This window comes from Triturus cristatus, chromosome 3_1, assembly GCF_964204655.1.
Source record: "Triturus cristatus chromosome 3_1, aTriCri1.1, whole genome shotgun sequence".
Lineage (NCBI taxonomy): Eukaryota > Metazoa > Chordata > Amphibia > Caudata > Salamandridae > Triturus > Triturus cristatus.
The window spans coordinates 302764538-302788745 of record NC_140583.1 but is presented as its reverse complement, the minus strand read 5'-3'; the positions used below and the strand labels follow the sequence as shown (position 1 = coordinate 302788745).

At 45.8% G+C, this 24208-nt stretch overlaps 1 protein-coding gene across 6 annotated transcripts in view; it reads right to left on the bottom strand.

The window, feature by feature from the left end:
* The window catches only part of MYO9A (myosin IXA), a 1236948-nt gene extending 1223328 nt beyond the window's left edge, over positions 1-13620 (bottom strand). For all 6 annotated transcript variants that reach the window (XM_085643964.1, XM_085643968.1, XM_085643966.1 and 3 more), the window contains exon 1: positions 12911-13620. The gene's annotated coding sequence lies outside the window, so the exon portion shown is untranslated. The remainder of the gene's footprint in view (positions 1-12910) is intronic.
* Positions 13621-24208: the final 10588 nt, after the last annotated feature.

The window sequence follows — 24208 nt, the reverse complement described above, 5'->3', positions numbered from 1 at the left end:
GCACAATCACAAACCTGAGGCCCTTCACAGACAAAGCAGGTTGAAAGCGAGCTGCACTACTTACTGCCTGTGGTGCTGCTATTATCACACAACTGAAACCCACTACACCCTGAGCACAGGTGAGCAGCACTAGTGCCTCAAGAGTTCTTCCAATCACATAGCTGAAACTCACCACAGTGAAGCTGAACTGCACTAATGTCTGCAGCGCTCTCACAAAAACTTTACTACAAGATAGGGAAGGCGAGTGCACTGCAGCCTGTGGTGCTTTCACAATCACATACCTAAAACCATATACTCACCACAGCGGTGATGAGCTGCAATAGTGCTGCGGTGCTCTCACAATCGCATCACTGAGGCCTACCACACACAGACCCCCATAACCATCAGTCAGACTGTCACAGGCAGTTTACACTGAAAGAGAGGTGCACTATTCTTTGTGCTATTGTTACACTCATCACCTGCACAGGCACCTTCGTAAACAGTCAACCTCAGTAACAGCTGCATTTTCACAGGCAGGGCACTATTAAAGCAAGCTGCACTATTGTCTGGATCACTCTTACAGCCACGGTCATTGGAGTCTATGGAACGAGTGCACACTGAAGGCGAGTTATATGGTACACAATGAAAGCAAACAGATCGAAAATCTATGGTGCCCTTGACATAATTACAGGCCTCCATGCGGATTATGCAGTCAAGTCAAACTGTAGTAATATTTGTATAGTTTCTCACAATCACCAGAATTAGGCTAAATCTCAAACGAACACACACCTACATGGCGCTTGCTTCCACTAGTCAGAATCCCTTGTCGTTTCTTTCTATTCATTATCCTCATTACCAAACACCTTAAGACTGCTTAGTTGCAGATCTACATGCGATGCAGAATCTAGTGCCTCCAGAATACCCCTTTCCTCATGTAATCACATTTTCCCATTGCCTTCTCTCCCGCTTCTCTCACTGTGCGGCTCATCCTATTGTCTAACGCAGTTTCCTGTTCCCTCAGCACCTTCCTTGCTGCTCCTGCCCTCTTCACTACCTTCTTTCTCCCGTTTATCTCTTCCTCTTCCTGTCACACTTCCTTCCCCTTCCAGCTCATTCCACTAGCTGCCCATCACGGTTAGAATTTGTAAATACCCTTTACAGTAGGATGGCATGTGCACCCTTTGCTCAGAGACATATGGAAGATTGGAGAGGATTTCGAGTTATCAAACACAGTAATAAAGTTAGATCAGTAACTACAGACATTCCGGAGCCGGTGGTCCTTAGCACTTTATGCTGGAATTCATTTACATTTCATTTGTAGCGGGGATCCCCGACAAATGAACACGGTGATATGCGAGAGGCCGAGGTGGAAGGCATGGAGGAAGGGAGGCGGTATTATTAGGGAGAGAAGAGTTGCAGCATCGTCTGGTCACCACAAAGAATAGACTGGCACAGGCTCTACAACATCGGACTCACACAAACTGCATGTCACAAACCCCTACTATTTTACACCCAGGGTCAGCACAACAGCCACGTCTAGTTCTCACCACTGTCAACTTCCATCTGTCGGTACGACTGGACACACCAGGGAGGGGGGTCAAGAAAGCCAGCCACAGACACTCAACTGTATCTTCCCTTGGCTAGATCAATAAATTCAGCCAGAAAGCAGGAACTCTCCATTCAGCTCATTCGGGAACCAACTAAATCAATAGAGCTTCCTTCTCTCAGTCTGAACAGCTGATCCCAAAACGTAGGTAACACTCCATCACCATCAGTTAAATCAGTTAAATTTTTCGTCCAGCTTCAGAAACTCAGAAATTGCATATCAGGCCTGACAGAGATCAGATCCCTATTCAGTGTACCAGTTCCATTTCGCATAACAGACAGAGGTGAGTGCCCGCTAGCCCAGCTGAGCGCCAGGGCCAGGTAGGTAGGCACTGCCAAGCCGAATCAAGAACAAACATTTAGAAGAGAAGGATAATTAATCATGTTCAACAGTATGTGGAGCAGCAGATAGTGCCACACACCACAGCTACAGTTAAAGACACATAGTATAATATAGTAAACAGACCTGCGAAACGGGGAACACGTCCAAGGGAGCTGAAGACAATCTAGTGCATGCAGGGCAAATTATCGCTAAACGCGTCAAACGGGCTTGAGCTGCAGGCTGCCGAAAGATAAGAAGGATCAAGTGAAGACTAAAAATACAGATTAGAAGATAAGCCCACAAGCACACAAGGCCCAGAGTAAAAAGTGAGAGTGATAAACAGTAGACAAAGTAAAAGTCTGCTAGTAATGTGTTACTTTGAAAAGAACACTTCTGCTAATCCTGTGGCCTTGGATAATCAGGCTAAGATTAACAACATCTATATTTTGAATTTAGGACAAAAATCTCCGATTGGAAAACGTTTCGGTTTTTAAATGTGATCCTAGCTGTTGGGGAGTCATCTAAATGCATCAGTAAGTAGTATTGAAATGTCTTTATTTCTAATCCTAACTCCGGAAAAGGACAGGAAATAACCCGCAAGAAAATGATGTACTTGTTCAACCCTAGTTCAGGATTTACACATGCTCCATCCACTAGGAGGCAGTAGCAAAGCCACAGGCCCTTCAACGTGTGCACGAGTCACCACAAGAAGACACTTCCGCTGATCACATACTGTTTCAAAACACAGCAGAGCAGGTGCAAATCTAATCCAAGGCACAGGAAAGTTGTAATACTAAATTTCAGGCCTAGAGTGAGTAATTACTAGGGCCTCTGAGCTCTCTAGATGAGAGAACCCAGAGGACGCCTGGGAATTAGCACTCAAGGTACACAGTCTGCAAAATAAAGTGGTGCCACGCAAGTGTCCTTGCTACTAAGGGAGAAAATAACAAGCAGTTCAAGACTCAATAGAAGGTGTGTGGGAGGTGCCTAGGTACACACAACTATCCCATTAACAAATATTGGTCCCGGGCTGGAACAAGGAACTGGTATTTTACTAGTTGACCTGTTCTGCAGCATTCAGTCATCACCACCTAGCAAGGTTAAGCTCCTCTGGAGAGATTCAATGATAATGAAATCTCATGTCAACTGATCAACTAAGTGAAAACTGAACTGTGGTATTGAAACAAGAACATCGAATTCAAAAACCATTCATATTTACTGCCAATAGAAGACCAAAATAAATGGTGTAACGTCTATATCAACCACATTACTATGGGGTTAAATGGTGGGGCATGTCTGTAAAAAGTTCTATGGTCCCCTATAATCTGTGCTTATAATAATGTATTAATGTCCAGCTAGGGCTGTCTGTACACAAAACTTGACAATAACTCACAGCCTATAAATAAACAGGATCAGATCCAAAGGAATGTACACAAATCACGATCCCATGCACAATACTTGCTAATATACAGTAGGGTACAAAGGACCTCTAATCTGGCAAAGAGAACGCCTCATCAGGAGTAGTAAGCGCTATATAAATGCAAATTCAATCACACATTGGACAAGAGTTAAATGTTTTCAAACAGATCTAATGATAGTGAAGCGTTATTATTTTTGAAACTCGAATTTGCCTAGAATGGAAAGGCAGGGAAACAAAGCATGCAGTTCGAATACGGTGTTTGGAGGTTCGCAAACAGCTAATGTTTGCAAAGCTATACAAATACAGATGCTGCAATTCAAAAGGGAGGCTCGCACCCTTTCCTGCCAGAAGTGGACTTTTTGCATCCTTTTCATTGTATTAAATGGTGCTTAAAAACGTAAATGTACATGAACACCTAAAACAGCAGAAAAAAAACACAGCAGTATCAACAGTTCAAGTGTACCTGCAAAGTAAAGGGACTGTGTCCCAGTGTTCATGCCTGCCGACCTTAGGGTGCATAGACCAACAACCCAGGAGCATGGACATGGCGGTCCAAGCTGCACATACTAGGGTTCAGAGGGCGAGGCCAACAGGTATCTCACCTCTCAGGGGTCACCCAATAGGTGCCACCTTCAGGATGTGGGGACCTTAAGGATTAGGATTACTTCCTATTGCTGCCAAAAATGAAAAATTCCGATTGAACTTCTGCTGACTAAGCAAAAAAAATGGTAGAGATGCCAGTGGCACTTAATGTCAGGGTCTTCTGTCCTAATGTGAACGCAGGGCACGATCATGCATGTAGGCGCACACACAAAAAAGGAGAGGGAGGGGTGGGGAATATACAATCACAGTCTTGGAACACATACTCAAGAGAGGAAGAAATAATCTGGCACACAATGGGATGGGCACTTGTAACTAGGTGCACTCCTTCGAAGAGGAGATGCAAAGGGGTAGGAGCCTGTGATTTGTGCCTAGAAACATCTTCAGGAGAGGAGACACCCAGTGCTTTAAGTGGGAAAAAAAACCTGGGGGTGCTCTAAAAGGGGCGTGGTTAATGTATTGAAGGGGCGTGGCCTATCCGAGTAGGGGCGTGGTCTAAATCAAAATAACTAGCACTGTGTGCTTAAGAAAATCATGAAGTCGCATCCAGCAAAGGATAATAAAATAGACAAAAAGGTATATTTATTAAGTATAACCCATATTGCATCCCTCTATATAGCACAACAGCCAACATACACCTAAAACAAGCCAGGACAATTGGCTTTGTCAATGGCTGTTAACTGCATAAGATAAAAGAGCAACAACAAAGATTTTGTTGTAAATAATACTGAAAAGGTTTCAATTCTGAAATTATGAGACTCTGAATTAAACATTACTCAGGCCTTTGGAAGATATCGTGGTCTTCCGTGTCTCAAACACTCATTCTTCCCTTCATACCACATTTCTCTGCAGTCTACGTGTAGCCTTTGTGTTCTTGTTCTCTTCACATCTTTTTTTGCGCTTCTCACACTTCAACTCTTTTCCCCTTGAGCACAGACTTGTCACTCACCACTGTATGTGCTTCCTGGCATGTCCTTCTCTTCACCACCCCTTTCAGATAAGACCATTTTATTTCACACCTTGCTTTTCTGTAACAGTTTTTCTGGCAAAACATGAGCCTCACACAGGTCTGGCCAGCTAACAGGCCCTCTCCCCTTTATGAACTCCCTAGCATCTCATTCACTTCACCACCTCTTGCACACACAACACGTTCACTCGCCTCCAAGAAATTTATTTTCTGTTACTCACGCTGTGTCAATAATTTGACCACTGCTTATCTTTTTCACACACATCTGCATAGAATCACAGTTGCAGCTGGCATACGTGATCTCTGCAGAGAGGCCGAGGATGGAATGGGCATGTATTGTGAACTCTTTTCGGACACAGTGACAGCCAAGTGAGAAACTCGCACCTCGTTCAGCCTCAACTCCAGAACTCTATATTGTGGCCTTTTATAAGCACCTGGAAGCCACTCAGTTCAAAGTATGCACCACACAAGATTAATGTGCGTCACACATACTACAGATATAGAACATCCAAGAAGGAAAAAACACCTTTGGGAAGAGAAGATTAAGTTAAGCATATGAAATATAAACAGAACTTAAATCATGGACTTGGATTACCTTTACATGTTGTACATTCACTGTTCAGAAATCGGGCAATGAGTTTTGTCTGTAAAGGTAAGGACGTGATTATAGAGCCTGATAGGGCTGTTTCAATGTTAGCTTGTAATTACTTCCGGGTCTAAGACCCACAGGGACCCAGCCCATTTAAAGCCCTGATCCCACCAATAATCAGGTGAAGCAGGCTCCCATTATTACAAATATGCCAGTAAAGAAGGAAATTATTAAAATAGTCTTGGAATGTATTTTCCACATTTTCCTGCATTGAAGTGGAGGTAGGCACTTTTAGGCGGGAGAAAGAATCAAAAAAAACATTTGGGATTTTAAAAAACGTGAGTCTTCTGCTTGAATCTTTGCTGCTGGCATGTGTGCGATGATGGAATGCTCCCTCTTCTCGGCAGTCACGGACACCACACACAGAAAGGCTAGACTGCAACACAGTGGAATCACAGGCCCCAGACATTCATTTTGGCACTGAGCAGAAAACAACTAATTCTTGTGTTTCAGTTAAAGTTCCACTTCATTGAAAAGCCAGTCCTGCGGTGCACAACAGACGTGTAAGCATGCACGCGTCGCATCTGCAAGTGGTGTCTGAATTGCAAACGGGGGTATTTGCTAGAAAAAAGGAGTAAACAACCTGTTGTAAAAGGGTGGACGAAGCTCAGATCGAAGCTGTGTCCATGTTAATTTTATTAACAAACTTACTAATAAACCAGTGCTTTAAGTGGGAAAAAAAGAGTCTGAGCACCGGCAGTTTTTTTTTGGGCCCTCAAAACGGGTCCGAAAAAAAAAAAAAAAAAAAAAAAAAAAAAAAAAAAAAGAACAGACTACCTTTAGTAGCCACGAAAATAGAGCCCGATAGAGACCCGTTTCGAGGGCCCCAAAAAAAAACTGCCGGTGCTCAGACCCGGACAGACCCGGCCCACTTAAAGCCCTGGAGACACCAAGAAACACACATGTGACTGATTCTTGCCTAGACCTGGTTAGGCAGTTAAGGCTGGACTGTTCCCATGAGGCACAGGGTGAAGACTGATTTGCATATGGCCGGGTCTAAACTTGAGTGGCATGGTGAGCAAAAGAACAATGGTTTTAACCCAGATCTCGACTGGTGGTGAATGTTTGATTTGCTCTGCATTCCGTCCATCATCTGTGTCTCTTTTTCTTTCTCACCCTAAGTGCGCCGGGTCTGCCCAGACGTGGGTCCCAGGCTCACTCTGCCACTGGATTCAATCTAGCCTGGCTGATATGGGGTGATGCTCGGAAATTGGTCCCAGGATGCTTGTTTCCGGTCCAGGAAGGACCTGGCTTGGCAGTTCGGGACGGACTGTTCCCATGAGGCACATGGTTAAGATGGATCTGCATATGGCTGGGTAGAAACTGGGGTAGCATGGTGATCAAAAGAAGAATGGATTTAACCCAGATCGCTTGACTGGGGGTGAATGTTTGATTTGCTCTGCATTCCCTCGATCATTTGTGTACCTTTTGCTTTTTAGGTACATATTCTCAGCAGCAGATGAACTACAAAGACACATACAGTGTGGGAATCTGGATTGATGCCCGGGTACACATCTTCAGGGGAGGAGGAAATAGACTTGGTGGGAGACTGAGAGTCCAGCCTAGGCACACATTTTCAGGAAAAGATGATCAACAAAGACACACAGGGGATGGGAGCCTCGGATTCGTGCCCATGTACAGTCCTTGATGATAGAAGTGTTAAGAGTCCTGCCTAGATACACATATTCAGGAGAGGAGAAGATACAGACACACACGGGGTGAGAGCCTGTGCTGCCCGCCTACCTACAAATAGTCTCAGGAGAAGAGAAGATACAAAGACGTGGTGGCAACCTGCAATTCCTGACCAGGTACAAATCCTCAGAAGCAGGTGAAATAAAAAGGCAAACACATGGGATGGGAGCCTGTGGTCACTGCCTAGATACACATCTTTAGGAGAGGAATAGATACACAGACACACAATGGATGTGACTTGCGGTCCCTGCCTAGTTACACATCTTTAGAAGAGGAAAAGATACATAGACACAAACACAATGCATGGGATCCTGCAGTCCCTGCCTAGATACACATCTTCCGAGAGTAGAAGATGCAGTCTCACAAATGTGGGGGTTGGTGGGCTGCGATTCCTGCCTAGGTACTCACTCACCTTCAGGAGAGGGAGAGATCCAAGGCGCAGGAGCTTGGGATTCTTCCCTTGGTGCAAGTATCCTAGAGAGTGGAAAAGACAGTGCCACACACAATGGACGGGAACCTACGATTCCTAGGTACATGTGCTTAGGGGAAAAGGTGATATATACAGACACACACGGGGTGGAAACTTGGAATTCCTGCCTAAGAGCAGAGGCGCTGCACAGACAGTCACCTAAGGGTGAAGCCTGCAATTTGTGCCTATCTATATGTCCTCAATCCTCGGCAGAGAATGAGGTGCACCCATACGCGAGGGCGGGGGAGCGTGCAGGCCCTGCCTTGGTCCACAAACTCAGAAGCAGCAGAGATTCAAGGACACAAACGAGGGAGGGCTCCTACAAGTCCGATCTACGGAGTGATGCGCAGAAACACTGCGGCGGGACTGACACGCACATGAAACGCTCACAGGGAAAGCGGGGCACACATACGGGGATGACATACACCAGGGGCGTAACACAGGCTTACACACACATGGCGCGACAAGCTCACTGGAAAAATATGTAAAACAAAACACATGAGCTGTGAGAAATCTGAACACGCAGGAACGGGTACAAATAAGTGAGCGCTATACATAGTGAGGGTTTAAAAACCTGTGAATTTCAGGGCGAGGAACACAACAGGCACACGTGGAATGATGAGATGTGATTTTGGCGCAGGTTCAGATGGGAGGGTATATACAGGTCTGCTCTTTGGAAGATATGCACTGGAGTCTAGCGAGTATGTGATGAAACAGGCGGATCTACCAACAAGTTAACCTTACTGAGAGAAGCACTTCATTAACAGTAACATCTCGACGATAATCTGAATATTGCGCGCAGGATCACAAAAGCGGATGTGCAGGCCGAAGCCCGCGAACACGTGGCCGGACATGGGGCAGAAGACAGGAAAGAGCAGATATACAGAGACAGATGCAAAAACAGGCCGGAGGAAGAGGAGCAGATGCAATGTGGCAGAGCAGATGCAATGTGGCAGGGCAGAGCAGGAGGCCGACAGATGCACCGGGGGGGCGGGCTAAAGTCGCCCATGTCTAGGGGCAGAAACAGTCGTGCAGCTACACACAGACACTAAAGAGGGGGTTAGATACACGCACTAAGGAGGCACGGGCCCTAACCGTGCACGGAGGGATATAATCACGCTTGGTTGTGGACGGCTACGCACGCAAGCGCAGCCCGTTACCCACGCACACTGGGGAAGCATGTAAGATAGAAATTAGATAAATACAATAAAGCTAGAAGCATGTAAGATAGAAATTAGATAAATACAATAAAGCTAGAAGCAGCACATACGGGATACATTAAGAAGCAGGGCACTCTTCCTTGCATGGTGGGGATACAGAGAACAAGTTCGTGTTCAGATATTTGCAGAAAGGAGACACGGCCCCAACTGAAGCAGTGAGAGAAAGAAGAAGCACAACACGGTATACACGTGCATACATGCAAGCCAAAGAGCTGCACTCTTCCCATGCAGAGGTTATACTGAGGTACATATGAAAAGCCACTGTGTATTGACACTATGCACCTCAGAAAGAGAATGAAGGTCGTGCGCATAAAATCAAAAAGCCGGCAACTACTGACCTCGAGGCAACCCTCGAACCTGACACGCATTCCAATGACGACGTCCAATGAGGACATTCACATCACCCAAGGCACCGACGCCTCATCCAAAGCAGCTGCTCACAGAGACCCCTCCCGCCCGCCTCCACACACAACTACAGCCCCTGCAGACTCACGGGTGTGCGGTACAAACGAGCCAGGTCTTTCCCGCGATACCGGCTCCGCTGTGCAGTAGTTTAGCCCACAACGTACGGCTCTTACAGCATCACGCTATCTCAGATATGGCGGATACCTCACCCTCCACCCCATTTAATCCAAGCCTTTGTTCCCAATGACGTTACAACAAACAAATGATGGACGGAATGCTGACAATGCAGACATTCTCCCCCAGTCAAGAGATCTGGGTTAAATCCATCGTTCTTTTGCCCACTACGCCACCCCAGTTCAGACATGGCCAATTTTGTTCCCAATGACAGCACGCTGCTTACAAAACAAGGCTCGCTTCCAGTGGGGGCACTGACAGCTCGAGGGAGACAGACTCGTCGCCACAGCTCGGCCCGCAGCACAAGCCGGACTCTGCTGCTAAGCGCTAGTCGGAACGAAACCAGGCTGCTGAGCAGTAGAGACGGGGGCGCCCCCGCCTCTGCCCGCTGAGAGGTAGCAGGAACGACAACCGGGCTGCAGAGCAGCAGGGACCGGGGGCGCCCGCCTCTGCTGCTGAGCGGCAGCCAGAGAGGCAACAGGCCGGCCTCCGCTGCTGAGCGGTAGTCGGAAAGAAAGGGCTGCCGAGCAGCAGGGACTGGGAGCGCCCGCCTCCGCTGCTGAGCAGTAGTCGGAAAAGGAACAGGCTGCTGGGCAGTAGAGACGGGGGCGCACCGGCCTCTGCTGCTGAGAGGTAGCCAGAGAGGCAACCGGCCGGCTGGCCTTAGCTGCTGAGCGGCAGCCACAGAGGTACAAGGCCGGCCTTTGCTGCTGAGGGATCTGCTGCTGAGCAGTAGTCGGAAAGGGAACAGGCTGCCGAGCAGTAGAGACGGGGGCGCGCCGGCCTCTGCTGCTGAGCGGTAGCCAGATTGGTAACAGGCCGGCGGCCTTCGATGCTGAGCGGCAGCCACGAGGCAGGCCATCGCTTCTCAGCGTTAGTAGGGAAGGCCGCTGTGCAGCAGAGAGGGGACACGTCGGCCTCTTTTGCTGAGCGGGACCCAAGAGGCAACAGGCAGGCGTCTGCTGCGGATCAGTAGAGATGGCTTCTGCTAAGATTCTGTGCATGACTTCTAAGCTGGGACCAGGCCAGTCTTTGCTGCTGAGCACTCCCGTTAGCTGTAGGATGTGACTGGATTTTCCAGTCTGTCTGTACTGAACAATCATTAAAACTAGCGGGCAAGGCCTCCCTTTTCTGTATGCATTATTGATGTGGCCCAGCCCTGTTCACCTGTATAAGGGCACAACCCCATTCTATCTTTGACAGATGGTGAAAGGCCAGTCCCTGCTACTGAGCGGTTGCCAGAGATGGGGGAACAGCCGGGCTCTGCTGCTCAGTAGTAGCCAGAGGGATGTCAGGCTGGCCTTTGCTGCTGCGCAGTAGACATCGGAACAGGCTGGCATCTGCCACTGAGGGTGAGGTAAAGATGGCTTCTGCTGCTGAGCAGTACACAGATGGGAACAAACCAGTCTGCATGAGAGCGGTCACCAATTCCATTAAAGCATAGTACGTGTGGGTCCATTAATTCTGTTGCGTGGTAACCAACCCTTCTTTCTGTTTCAACGAGGGAGGGGCATAACAGCAAGTGGCTGGTAACAACCTTCCATTTGTAGAGCGAACTGTTCTGACACTGCCGTCATTGTCAGTCCAACATATACAGGGGCATAAATGGACCTGCCACAGAAAGTACCAATCTCTTGATTTCAGAGAACGGATGAGTCCGTTTTTGCTGCGCATGGTAGTAGGAAAGGTTCAGGCCCGGGCCTGTTTTTCAGTGGTAACCAGTTCTTTTTTTAATTATTATTTAAAAACAGTACGGCTCCGAAGCAACTGTTGAAACGTTCACCGAGCACAGGACTCCAGAGTATGGTCCGTACCTGCTCCACAGCCGTCCTCAGCGGGCTTTACATGCGCTTCTGCAGGGAGGACCCCACGAACATATAAGGCGCCTGCCCAAAGCTCCAGTCCGCACTGCTGTTCGCAGTGACAGCTTCTAGGTTTTCGGGGCGGTTATGGCAGTCCACCCGCTGATGGAAGGCAAAAACCCTTAGAGTGCGAGTTCGTGTCTGCATCTAGTATAAGATTATAAGGAACCTATCAATTTCACGAAGCCGAAGCCTGTACGCCCCACTCAGGCACTTGATATTACCGGGGAGACGACCGACCGCAAGGGGAGTGTTCAGGGGAAGCCAGCTCTAGGAAGTGGGCACGTGCCTGGTGTTCAGTAGTGGGTAGCCATCCCACCCTCCTGATCGGGTCTGTGCCTGTGGAGTATAGATTGACCTGAATCTGATACTCAGTGGTCGGCAGCGCCTCCTCTTGTACGGGTCTATGAATCGTGTTCAGTGACCATCAGCAGGACAGATACTGACCCGAGGCTGACCCGAGGCTAACCCTCGGCCGGGGGCAGCCGGGGAGTATTCGAAGCTGGGTCTGTGCTGAGTGGTAATCAGCAGGGGCGCACACTGGCCTGTGTCTAATGCTCAGGGGTAATTAGCAGTCCTACTTAATAGGAGTCTGTGTCCAGTGGTGATCAGCAGGGGCGCACACTGGCCTGTGTCTAATGCTCAGGGGTAATTAGCAGTCCTACTTAATAGGAGTCTGTGTCCAGTGGTGATCAGCAGGGGCGCACACTGGCCTGTGTCTAATGCTCAGGGGTAATTAGCAGTCCTACTTAATAGGAGTCTGTGTCCAGTGGTGATCAGCAGGGGCGCACACTGGCCTGTGTCTAATGCTCAGGGGTAATTAGCAGTCCTACTTAATAGGAGTCTGTGTCCAGTGGTGATCGGCAGGGGCACACACTGGCCTGTGTCTAATAGGCAGGCGTAGGTAGCAACCCTGCTGTATTAGAGTCTGCGTTCAGTGGTAATCAGCAAAGGTGTGTATATATACACACACAGGCCTGTGTCTACTAGTCAGGGGTAATTAGCAGTCGTACTGTATACGGGTCTGTGTTGAGTGGTAATCGGCAGGGGCACACACTGGTCTGTGTCTAATGCTGCAGGAGCATATCGTGGCCTGTGTCTAATAGTCAAGGATTGGTAGGTGACCCCTGCTGCATTTGGGTCTGTGTTGAATGGTAACCAGCAAGAGCATATACATACTTGTGTCACACGAAAAGGGTAGTTAGCAACCCATCTGTATTTGACTCGGTGTTGAATGGTAACCACCCAGAGTACATACTAACTTGTTTCTAACGTTCAGGGGAAGTTAACCCTTCTGCATTGGGACTGGATATTGGCATAGATTATACTGACGCTCGTCTAACGTCCAGGGATAGTTAGCAGCCCTTCTGTATATGGGATTGGGGTGACTGGCAATCAGCAAGAGTATATACTTGTTTGTGACCGACTCTATGTTCAGTGGTAATCGGCATAGGTCACACCGACCCGTGCCTAACGCCCAGGGGTCTTAAGAGCCCGTCCGTGCTTGGGCCTGTGTTGAGTGGCACTCCGCATAGGTCACACTCACCTGTGTCTATGGTTCAGCGGTAGGCAGCCATCCCTTGGCTTGAGGCTGCCTCTTTTGTTCAGATGTTTATCCAGCCCTTCCGTATCTGCAGATAGGCGGAGCACAGGTTTTAAGCGCCTCAAGGATTCCTGCACGAATTCATTTCCTGCCGCATGGGTTTCATTTCCAGAGCGCGGGTCCTCTCCGTCCGGTTTCCCGAGCTGTTGCCACCCGAGTCCGCTGGGCCTCCCGGCCCAGATAACCTTCCGAGGGGCCTGCCCAGCCTGGGAGCAGGAGGCGGAGGCGCCGATGTGTGCGTATTCCGGAGGACTGCCCCGTCAGAACCCCTTGCACACCCTCGGCCCGGCAGCCAGCGATGCTCCCTCGCCAAGATCCGGACAAGAGAAATCCCACTTAGAGGCTGCCGCTGGAGGATCCTGCAGCCCGGGAGAGACCAGGAGAAGAGGCGCGGACCAGGACCAATCCGAGCCCACAGGATGTCAGGCGAAGCCCCTTCCTAGCAGGGCACGGCTCCGCCGCCGGGGGTGGGGCCGCAGTGCTCTCAATCGGGTCACCGGGGCTATCACAGTCGGCCGCACACAGAGGTAGGCGCTTTCCGGACACGCTCCTGCAATGGCAGCCCCTGTCGGAGCGCAGCTGCTGCCGGGGAAGGCGGTGCTTGAATCACGCCCTGTCCCTCCCCCACGGCCGGGCTCGCCGGGAGCTGCTCTGGGCGCTCCTGCAGCAGCGCAGGACGTGCAGCCGAGATTATTTAAATTTCATGTAGTCGGGAGGAGGTGCAGCAGCAGAGCTGCAGTACAGACTGCTCTGCATCAGCTGCCCTCCCCCACAAAAGCTGTCAGGGATCGGGGCAGGCGTGAGCGGCGACGGCATAGCATGCACAAGGAATCCTAAATGAATCATTTAAAATGCATTTACCAAACTACTCTTTACTCTGAGGGTTTCGTGCCGCGCTTTGCATGCGTGGACGTGCAGGCCCCTGCTCAAAATGGGAAAGGTAAGCAAGTGCCAGCAAGCAAAACGCTGTTGGCAAAAAAGTCAAGGCCTGGCTTAAGGTACCTACTATGCTTTTTAATACAGCATTTCATACCGCAGTTTTCGCAAGTGTGTTGTACTGCACATAACAGATGTGACGTGATACTGTCCTGCTGGCAGGAAGAGACATACGCCTGTGGTATTTTCGCTCTCACATCTAAAGGAACTCCTACTGTCCCCTCCTAGCATGCCGCTCACGTGACGGAGCGACATGCATGTAAGTTGCGCCAGTTCTTGGTCGCCCATCACCAGTGCCCGTGCTGAACTCCGCTTCAACTGCATGTTAAGGGCAGACTCGCGTTGAACAAGCAATGGCTAAAGTTATTGGCTCTCCTTTCAATGTGCTAGCGCATGCAAACGCAGGCTTGAACAGAAGCTGTTAGCATTGCATGCACAAAGACTAGATTTACCGGCGTTGCTAGGGGCAAACATTTGCAAAGCAATAGGTCTCGTATTTTTCTAATGTTTGAGAGAGGTATTTGCATTGTAAATGACAATGTCTTTTACCTATGTATTTTAATTTGGAGTGTAGTGGATGTAGCTGCGGACTTAGAGCGAGGAATTACCAATGGGACCAGAGTAGCAGCTAGCCTAGCAGCACTGTCTAGAGGACGTAGAATGAGGAATTACCACTGGGACCCCTGTTGATCCTGCACCCTTGTGCTTTTTGCACAGTATTATGGTACCAAGCCCCTCAGAACAGAGAACCGGACACTAAGGAGGAAAGGTTTTAATGGCACCCCTATCAGTCAAATTTGCTATTTTAAATACAGCTGCTTGTATACACATTGGATCTGTTCTTTTATTATATTTCTATATGTTAAGGAGGATTTTATGATGATGCAGTTGTATGCCTATATAGTCTTTGGTAATTATATAATGGAAACATAAATAGTATGAATATACTGTAGCACGTTGTTTATCTAACTGCATTATGTTCGCTTTTCATGTAATTTTGTATTTATTGAGAAGGAATTGCAATGATTTTATTCAATCACATTCATTCATGTATGAACAAAGACGTGGCTGCAGCACTGTCTAGAGGACTCAGAATGAGGAATTACTATGACCACAGACACAGCTGCAGCACTGCCTAGAGGACTTCAAATGAGGAATTACCACTGGGACCAGAGAAGAAGCTAGCAGCACTGTCTATAGGACTTAGAAAGAGGAATTACCGACGGGACCAGAGAAGTTGCCGCAGCACTGTCTAGAGGACTGAGAATGAGGAATTACCACTGGGACCAGAGAAGCAGCTAGCAGAACTGTCTAGAGGACTAAAAATGAAGAATTATTACTAGGAACAGAGACACAACTGCAGCACTGTCTAGAGGCCTTAGAATGAGAAATTACCAATGGGACCAGATTAGCAGCTAGCATCACTGTCTAGAGGCCTTAGAATGAGGAAATACCACTGGGACCAGAGAAGCGGCTAGCAGCACTGCCTAGGGTACTAAGAATGAGGAATTGCCACTGAGACCAGAGAAGCAGCTGCAGCACTGTCTAGAGGATTTAGAATGAAGAATTTCCACTGGGACCAGAGAGGTAGCTGCAGCACCGACAACTGTCTAGCGAACTAAAAACAAGGACTAAGAATGAGGAATTACCACAGGGACCAGAGTCGCAGCTGCAACACTGTCTAGAGACTAAGAGTATATGCAGATGATGCGGTCCTCTTGGCGCGCACAGGAAGGAGTTTACAGGTCCTTATTAGTGGATTTGTCAGTTTTATGGCGGATTTAGATTTAGTGCCCAACCTCTCTAAATCATACATTATGGAAGTGGGCAAAACGCCATCCAAGAACTGCAGTTTCACAATAGGAGCCCACAAACTCGAAAAAGTAAAATCTTTTAACTACCTGGGGATTGTTTTTGATAAAGATCTTAATTTCAAGCCACTAGTAAGGCATAAATGTAGCCAACATCCTAGCGCTGTGGGGTCGATCATGAACTATGCGACCAGATTGGGTCGTTGGTCACCGAATGAAATAGCACAGTTATATAGTTCGGTATGCTGTGCAAAGACCCTGTATGGGAGTGAGGTGTGGGGTTTCACAGATGTGGGAAAAATCCAACTGGAAGAAGATAAGTTTTTAAAAAGGCTTCTGCAAGTGCCAAAATGCATACCCTCCTTCATTGCTCATGAGGAGTTGGGTATTGCATATCTTAGCGATAAGGCCTGCCTCAAACCAATTATTTGTTGGATAAAAATTTGGACAAACCCTGAGGCAAGTCTAAGCAGATTAATTCTAGAGGACTGCATGAGAGGGGATAAGGGGGCCCAAATTGCCTGGCTCAAATATGTAAGGGACGTCTTGACTAGCCTGGGCCACGAAAACTTTTTTAATGAACCTCGTACATTGGTTAGCAGAGACAAGGGTGTTATAAAGACAGATTTTATGCAGCACCTAGCTAGGGCTAGAGAGGACAGAGAAGGGCGGAAAATTACAGTAAGGTTATATCAGCTTACTAAAGTAACACCGGGTATGGAATTTTATCTCTCTAACATGTACAACAGACAGGATAGATTTCTTTTTTATGTTTGAAAGCTTTATTAGAGAAAAATAAGTAATACAATAAGGTGACATCAGCCAATATGAGAACAAAGGTATGAGATGGGACAAAGAAAGTAGAATCAGCCAATATCACAGTGAAAGACAAAGCATTTTAAATGGTGGGGAGGGAAGGAGGGGGGGGAAGGGAGGAGAGAAGAAAACAAAAAACATGGTATTGATCTTAGAGGATGGGTAAGCAATAATAGGAAATACAGTCAATGGCAATCAAAAAGTACAGTAAAAGGCATCATATGAATAATTGCATGAATGAAAAATAAATATGAAGAAGGTCAATATAAAGCTAAATAATAACAATATTGAGACTGAAAAATATCATGAAAAACTGCAGGCAAGAGTACATGAGTTCAGGGGGGCTTGAAATTATCTGAAGATAGTGGAGAGTAACACTTTTTGGCGGATTGATCAAGGTATAGAGTGAGAGGTAGCCAGTAAAATTCAACATTTCGGGAGGGTTTACAGGAGGAGGCAAAAGCAACATCAAGTCTGTGTGAGTGACATACAAGATTCCACCAACAATTGAGAGACAATTTGTTCAGAGATTTCCAATTAGAGACAATATGTTGTAATGCCAGAGCCAGCATAAGATCAAAAAGACCGCGAGAATGTGGGGGGAGGACTAAATCCTCTGAAAGGCTACCAAGAAATACTAAAGGAGGAGAAAATTGAATAGAGAGGTTGAAAATGCGAGAAAGGCGAGAGAATATCTGAGACCAGAAAATACGAGTTGAAGGGCAGAAGAAGAAGAGGTGGAAAAGATCCGCAGAAGGGGCATTACAGGTCCAACAGTTAGATACAGCATCAGGTTGAAAGCGGGAGATAGAAAAAGGAGAAAGGTAAAGACTGTGGTAAAAGAAAAATAAGGATTGAGTGAGAGAAGCAGTACGGGAAATCTTCAAGGACCGAGCCCATATTTTGTCCCAGAGAGAAGTCGGCCATGAAGAAAGTAAGTCTGTCTCCCAGGACAATTCTAATTTTGATTTGAGACGAACTGGATTGGGGGCTGAAAAGTACCGGTAAATGATGGAAGCTTTAGGAGTTGTAGAAAGGACAGTGAGTAGAGAGGAAGATGAGGCAGGTAGGTCTTCAGAGGGGAGAGAGTAATAACGATCTAAAATGGTTTCCATAAGGATGGGGAATTTCTTTGCAAAAGAAGGAGGGCAGTGGAATTGAGACCGAAATGCAGGAAATGAGCAAGGGGATGACCCATCAAAAAGATGACGTATCCAAATGATACCTTTCGCTCTCCATGAGGGCCATGCAATAGGTCGATTGTTAATTAATAAAAGTGAATTGTACCATATAGGCAATAGTAGAAAGGATTCCTGCGTTACTGAGGAAGGTGAAACTAAAGGGCGCAGAAGAGAAGAAGTATGCTTGAATAAAAGGGGATTAAGGCATGGGGCTTTAGAGGTAAAACGAATTACTTCTTGGAAAGAGTACGGAAGCAGTAGTTCCTGTTCAACAGAAAGCCAGAGGGGAGAAAAAGGGGAGGGTTCCTGAGATAACCAGCGGGAAGCCTGTCGAAGGGAAAAGGACTTGTGATAGAGGCGAAAGTCTGGAAAGTTGGTACCACCATTAAGTTTAGATTTACGTAAGTTGGAAAGCGATATGCGGGCTTTTTTCTGCTTCCAAAGAAATTTGGACAACGTAGAGTCAATGCGGCGGAAATAGGAGTTTGGGATACGAAGTGGGAGCATGGATAATAAATAGATCAAAATGGGGGCAATCATCATTCTGATGGAGTCAAGACGGCCCCACCAGGAAAGAAATAGTGGATTCCAAGAGGTGAGTAATGAGTCTATCCTAGATATGACTGCATTCATGTTGAGTTGAATAGAGGAGGATATAGAGCTAGAAAAAAGAACGCCGAGATATTTAATTTTTGTAGAATTCCAAGCGAAGCCAGTAGCTGTGAAAAAGTGGGGGAGACAAAGTGTGGTTAAAGGAAGAATCTCTGTTTTGTCCGAGTTTATTTTGTAACCGGAGACCAAGGAGAATTGCTGAAATTCGTTTAGTAATGCGGGGACTGAGGTAGGCGGGTCAGAAATAAATAAAAGAATATCGTCAGCATATGCAGACAATTTAAGATGACGTTTACCGTACGGGAAGCCAGAGATGAATGGATTACTGCGTATGGAGGTAAGGAAAGGTTCAAGCGCTAAAATAAATAAAAGAGGTGATAAGGGACAGCCCTGACGAACACCCCGTTGAAGTGTGAATGGGGAAGTGAGTTGACCATTAACGAGAACAGACGCTTTGGGCATAGAATATATCAAAGAAATATAAGATATGAATTTAGGGTTAAAGCCGTGCCATTTTAAGGAAGCCAGAAGAAAAGACCAGTCAACCCGGTCGAAGGCTTTCTCAGCATCTACTGAAATGGCTGCAAGGGGAATCGATAGTGAAGGGGCTTTACTTAAAACATTAAGAAAGAGTCTAGAATTGTCCGAGGTCAAGCGGCCCCTGACAAAGCCGCATTGTTCTTTCCCTATAAGATGTGGTAGGAGCGGGTCAAGGCGAAGAGCTAATAGTTTCGCAAAAATTTTATAGTCAACATTAACTAGAGATATAGGTCGATAATTTTTACAGAACTTAGGATCTCTACCATCTTTAGGGATAAGGCATATGGTAGCGTCCTGAAAAGAGCCTTGGGCTGATCCAGTAGAACAAAAAGACTGAAATAGAGATAAAAGGTGGGGTAAAAGAAGGTCTGAGAAATGTAGGTAGAATTCAACTGGGAAGCCGTCCGGTCCTGGGGTTTTCCCCTTAGTGAGGGAGGATAGAGCAGAGGACAGTTCCGAAATCGTGAGGTCAGAGTCAACAGCCGAAATATTAAGGTGGGAAGTATCTGGTTGAGGTATGTTGTCAAAGTAGGATTGAATAAGGTCTGGGGTGGGAGGGTTTTCCGGAGTATATAGAGTTTTATAAAAAGAGTGGAATTGTTCCAAAATTTCTGCATTGGTATGAAGAAGTACATTAGAGGGGGAATAAATAGAATCAATATTAGTACGTTCTTTACGAGATTTTAAATAATTAGCTAACAATTTACCTGATTTATTTCTACCTCCATAAAATCGCGCGCTGCTCCGGAGAAGAAAAGAGGAGGCAGAGTCTGTGGTAAGTTTGTTAAAGGCAATCTTAGCCTTAAGCAATTCAGGAGACATAATCTTATCAGAGGAAGTATAGAATTGATGTTCCAGAGATTTAATATGAGCAAGGGTGACTTTACGTTTTTGAAGGAATTTTTTCTTCTTTTTAGAGACAAAATCAATAATAAAACCTCGGGCTGTGGCCTTGAAGGAATCCCAAAGAATATGAGGTAGGGTATCAGGCGTAGAGTTAAGATGAAAAAATTCAGAAGCAAAAGCACGAAAAGAGGAGGAAAAAAGAGGATCAGTAAGAAGAGAAGGGTTGAAGCGCCAGCGAGAAGATTTAGGAGTAGGAGGAAGAAGGTCAAAAACAGTAGTAATAGGAGCATGGTCAGAGATAACAATTGGTTCAATAGAAGAAGAAATAAGGTGTTGAGAAAGAGATGAAGAGAGAAAGATATAGTCTAAGCGGGAGAAGGAAGCATGAGGAGGAGAGAAGAAGGAGAAATCCATAACGTCTGGGTGAATGAGTCTCCATGAGTCTACAAGATGAGTTTGGGTAATAGTGTCAAGGAATTGTTTATGTGGTTTATGAGGGGAGAAACGAACAGAGGATCTTCGGTCTAAAAATGGGTCAATGATCTGGTTACAATCTCCACCCAATAGAAAAGCATCATCTTTATGTTGAATACATTTTGCTGTGATGGAGGGCCAAAAAGAGGAGTCAAAACATGTGGGACCGTAAACATTGAATATCGTAAGTGGGATATTGTTAATTAGTAGTTTAGCTAAGACCCAGCGTCCCTCGTCATCCTTTTCTTCTAGAACTACTTTACACTGGAGTCGCTTATGAATCAAAATGGCTACTCCATTCTTTTTTTGAGAAGCAGGAGAAAATAAAACAGTTCCAACCCATAGTCGCTTTAGCTTTAAAGATTCGATGTCAGATAGGTGAGTTTCTTGAATAAGGACGATGTCTGGATTGTAAGAGGAAAGGTGGGAGAGTACTCTTTGCCTTTTGATAGGGTGATTAAATCCTTTCACATTCCATGAAACAACTTTGAAGGTGAAAGCTTACTAAACTGATCTAAATCAAGAATTGCAAAAGCATACTGTACATGTAATAATAATTCAAACTGTATAGAAGTATTAACCATAAAACTCTTCAAAAAGGAAGAAGGAAGAACAGGTAGAAAAGGAAGAAGAAAAAGGAAAAGGGAGGAGGAGAGGGATGGGAAAAGGGAAAGGAGATCAGTGGGGAAGGAAGAAGGAAGAAAAGAGAGAATGCATAGAAGACAGTACAAATCCAGAAGGATGACTGTATTAAACATACCTGAAAGAGAAAAAATACACATAGGGAAGGTGGGGAGGTGGTGATGCTTTACAAGACGTACGGACCAGGATCAGGAGGAGAACCACATCGAGACCGCACAAAAGGAACATGGAATGGGACAAGGTGTTGAGAGGAGTATCCGGTACATATCCGTCTGGGAAGGAAAAAAGGGAAAAATGTTAACAAACATAACATGTAGACGTAAAAATTGAAGTCTAGAGAGTAGAAAAGAAAATAGAGGGATATATAGGAGATGCCAGAAACAGATAAAGAAGAGAAGAGATACGAAAAGAGAGTGTAAGAACTGAGATGAAAAGTAAGGAGAATATACGAAGTCAAAGACAAGCCATTAGGAAGACGAACAAGTTAAACAATAAAGTCCAATTTCAGCCACTGGTCGAAGCAGAAGAGGAGGCGTCCATCCCTTCTCCACTGTGTAGAAGAAGAAAGTTCCTTAATTCTCCAGGTTCCTGAAATGACCAAGTCTTTTCTCGATAGGTGACTCTGAAAGTACAAGGATGAAACAAGCCATATCTTGCTCCCAAGGCGCGCAGAGAGGGACGCATAGCCAGAAATTCTTTACGTCTGGAGGCGGTGACATTAGAGACATCTTGAGAAAAATATACTCGTTGACCTTGCCAAGACACTTGTTTTTTACTCCTCGCGGCTGAGAGAATCAATAAAAGATCTGTGTATTTCAGAAATAAAATAATGACTCCACGAGGTTTTGAAGAGGAGCCCGTTCTGGCACCTAGTCTATGGGCTCTTTGTATACTAATGGAGGTGGAAGGTGGTAGGTCCAGAAGTTTCGACAAGAAAGTGGTGAAGAAAGTTACTGGATTATCCCCCTCAAGATTTTCCGGCAAATTGTAAATACGGAGGTTATTCCTCCTATTTCGATTTTCCAAATCCTCTGTATGCTTTTGGAGTGAGAGGACCGTTTTTTCTAAAGAGTCTATACGTTGTGTGTTGGACTGAACTTCAGGGAGGTGCTGTTCAACAGTAGAGAGACGGGCATCCATATTATCCCATTTATCTTTTAAAAGCTGCATATCTGTACTCGTCTTTTCAATAAATGGGCGCAGCGCACGCAATTCCTCTAGAATTTGGTCAATAGAAGAATGAGAAGGATTGTCTTCTGGTGTAGGAGAATTTTGCTTGAGGCGCTTGCCCGCCGGAGCGGGTGGGGAAGACTTACTGGTGTTAGTATGAGCCAATGATGATTTTGGAGTCGTCATTTTCGCAGATACAGTGGCTCTATTTGTACCAGATGAAGATGCACCTGAAGCACTCCTCGATGGTATGAAGACAAATTTAGGTTTGCGTAAGTTGACCATAGAAAGGAATGAACGTGCGACAATATAGGCTCAATTCCCTGTGAGAAGACTAAAGGCGCATGTGAAATGTTCCAGAAATATCTCCAAAGAGAGGGAGAAGCACCCAGACGTAACTCAGTGGGAAAGGCGACAGAGAATTAGAGTATGCTAAAATAACGAGTACAAAAAAGGGGAGAATGGCTAAAATGGAAGCACAGGAAGGAGCATCCTGAAGTAGCTGAGGCGCAGGAGAAACAGGCAAAAAGTCTCAGAGAACGTTGTTATCATAGCGCCATGAGGAGGAAATATAGGATAAAAAGTATTTCAGAGCAGCGAGCATGTTAGAGCGGGAAACATCCAGTTGTCCGGGGTGAAGCGCCGTAAAACTGCGTATTTGGACGTTTCCTCTAATGTGGAGGAGGAGAGAAAAAACGGAGTAAAGGTGTCTTGTACAATATATATAAATCTCACCCCTGAGGTGAAGTCGGTGTCTGAAAGTTCATTGGTGTCCAGTGGCACATCGTGTGGTGACAGCTCGTATCAGCAGAGGCTCAGATGCTTGAAAGAACTTCAAAATGGCGGCTCCGTGAGGGGCAGGGAATTCATCACGGAAAGGGGCGAAAACGGCTCCACCAGCGATGAAAAGCTGCTCCGCCGATTCCGCTAGTGTTCCGCCAACCAAGTCCGGCAACGGTGCTCAGTAGCGGTCCCGTTTACATCGGGAAAAAACGCCGTGAGGTGTTCGATGCGGCGGAGCTCCGTACCTAGCCGGCCATCTTGCGCGGCATCCAAGCCACGCCCCCGACAGGATAGATTTCTAATGACGAGATTTAGACTAAATCTTTTGCATCATATCCTGTCGGTTCCAGAGGGTTTTGCACATGATGTAAGCCTAAAAGGGTATTGCGGCTGCGATCTTAGATCTCCGCAAGACACCCTTCATTTCGTCCTAATTTGCCCTTTCTATGCTTACCCAAGGTCTCTGTTTTTAAAAACAATTATAATACGTTCTAATATAAGACAGGCTAAAGTGGCCCTTTTATTTCTTAAACTCGCCTCTGACCCTTTCACCCTATTTAGCACAGTACATTTTTTACGATTGGCAGTCAAATTAAGAAAGACTAGAGGAGAGGATTAATCATGATGGTCTAAATAAAGGGTGGAAGGACTGAAAGATACATAAATGATTGGCACAGCAAAGCTTGCAGTGAGACTCGTGTATTTTATGACTTCTCCTCCCATATGATGGGGGAAACCCTACATGGCTAAATGAACAGAACTTTGAATAGAATTGTCCCGGTTTTTAACGTTTATATTGTTGGGCTTTTTATTATTATTGTTCTAATGTGATATGTGTAGATTGGGTTGAATTTTTAAAGGAAGATGGTCCGAATATAACATGTATCTTTTATGGTTATTTTTAATATCCGAATAAAGTTATTTGAATTTGAATTTGACTAAGAGTGGAGAATGACCACTAAATAGTGAATAATGTAGTTTATTTATTAGTCAATTAAAACCATAAACATTACAAAAACCGCACAATGTAAAAATATTTACCTAAAAAGGTTAAAAAGCATTTCAACCATCAGCAACAAATCAGTTAATTTCTTGATTGACAAACAATTTCATTATTTGCGTCGCCTCATAATCCTAATCACAAATCAAAATATGCACCAATATGCAGAGTTTGGGAAGGCTCAGAATTCAAGTAATCCGCCACAACTACCAATACCCTTAAAATATTTATCGATCATAGACAAACGTTTTCATGTGTTACTATGGAGCACAAATATAGAAATACCTATAAATACAGTAAAATGCAGTTAAAGTGCCAATGTGCAAGATGGTATCTAGAGCATAAGATAACTAAATAACTGTACAGATAATACAGCAGGTTGTCAATTTACAAATAAAGTGCCAATGTGCAAGATATGATGAAATAAGAG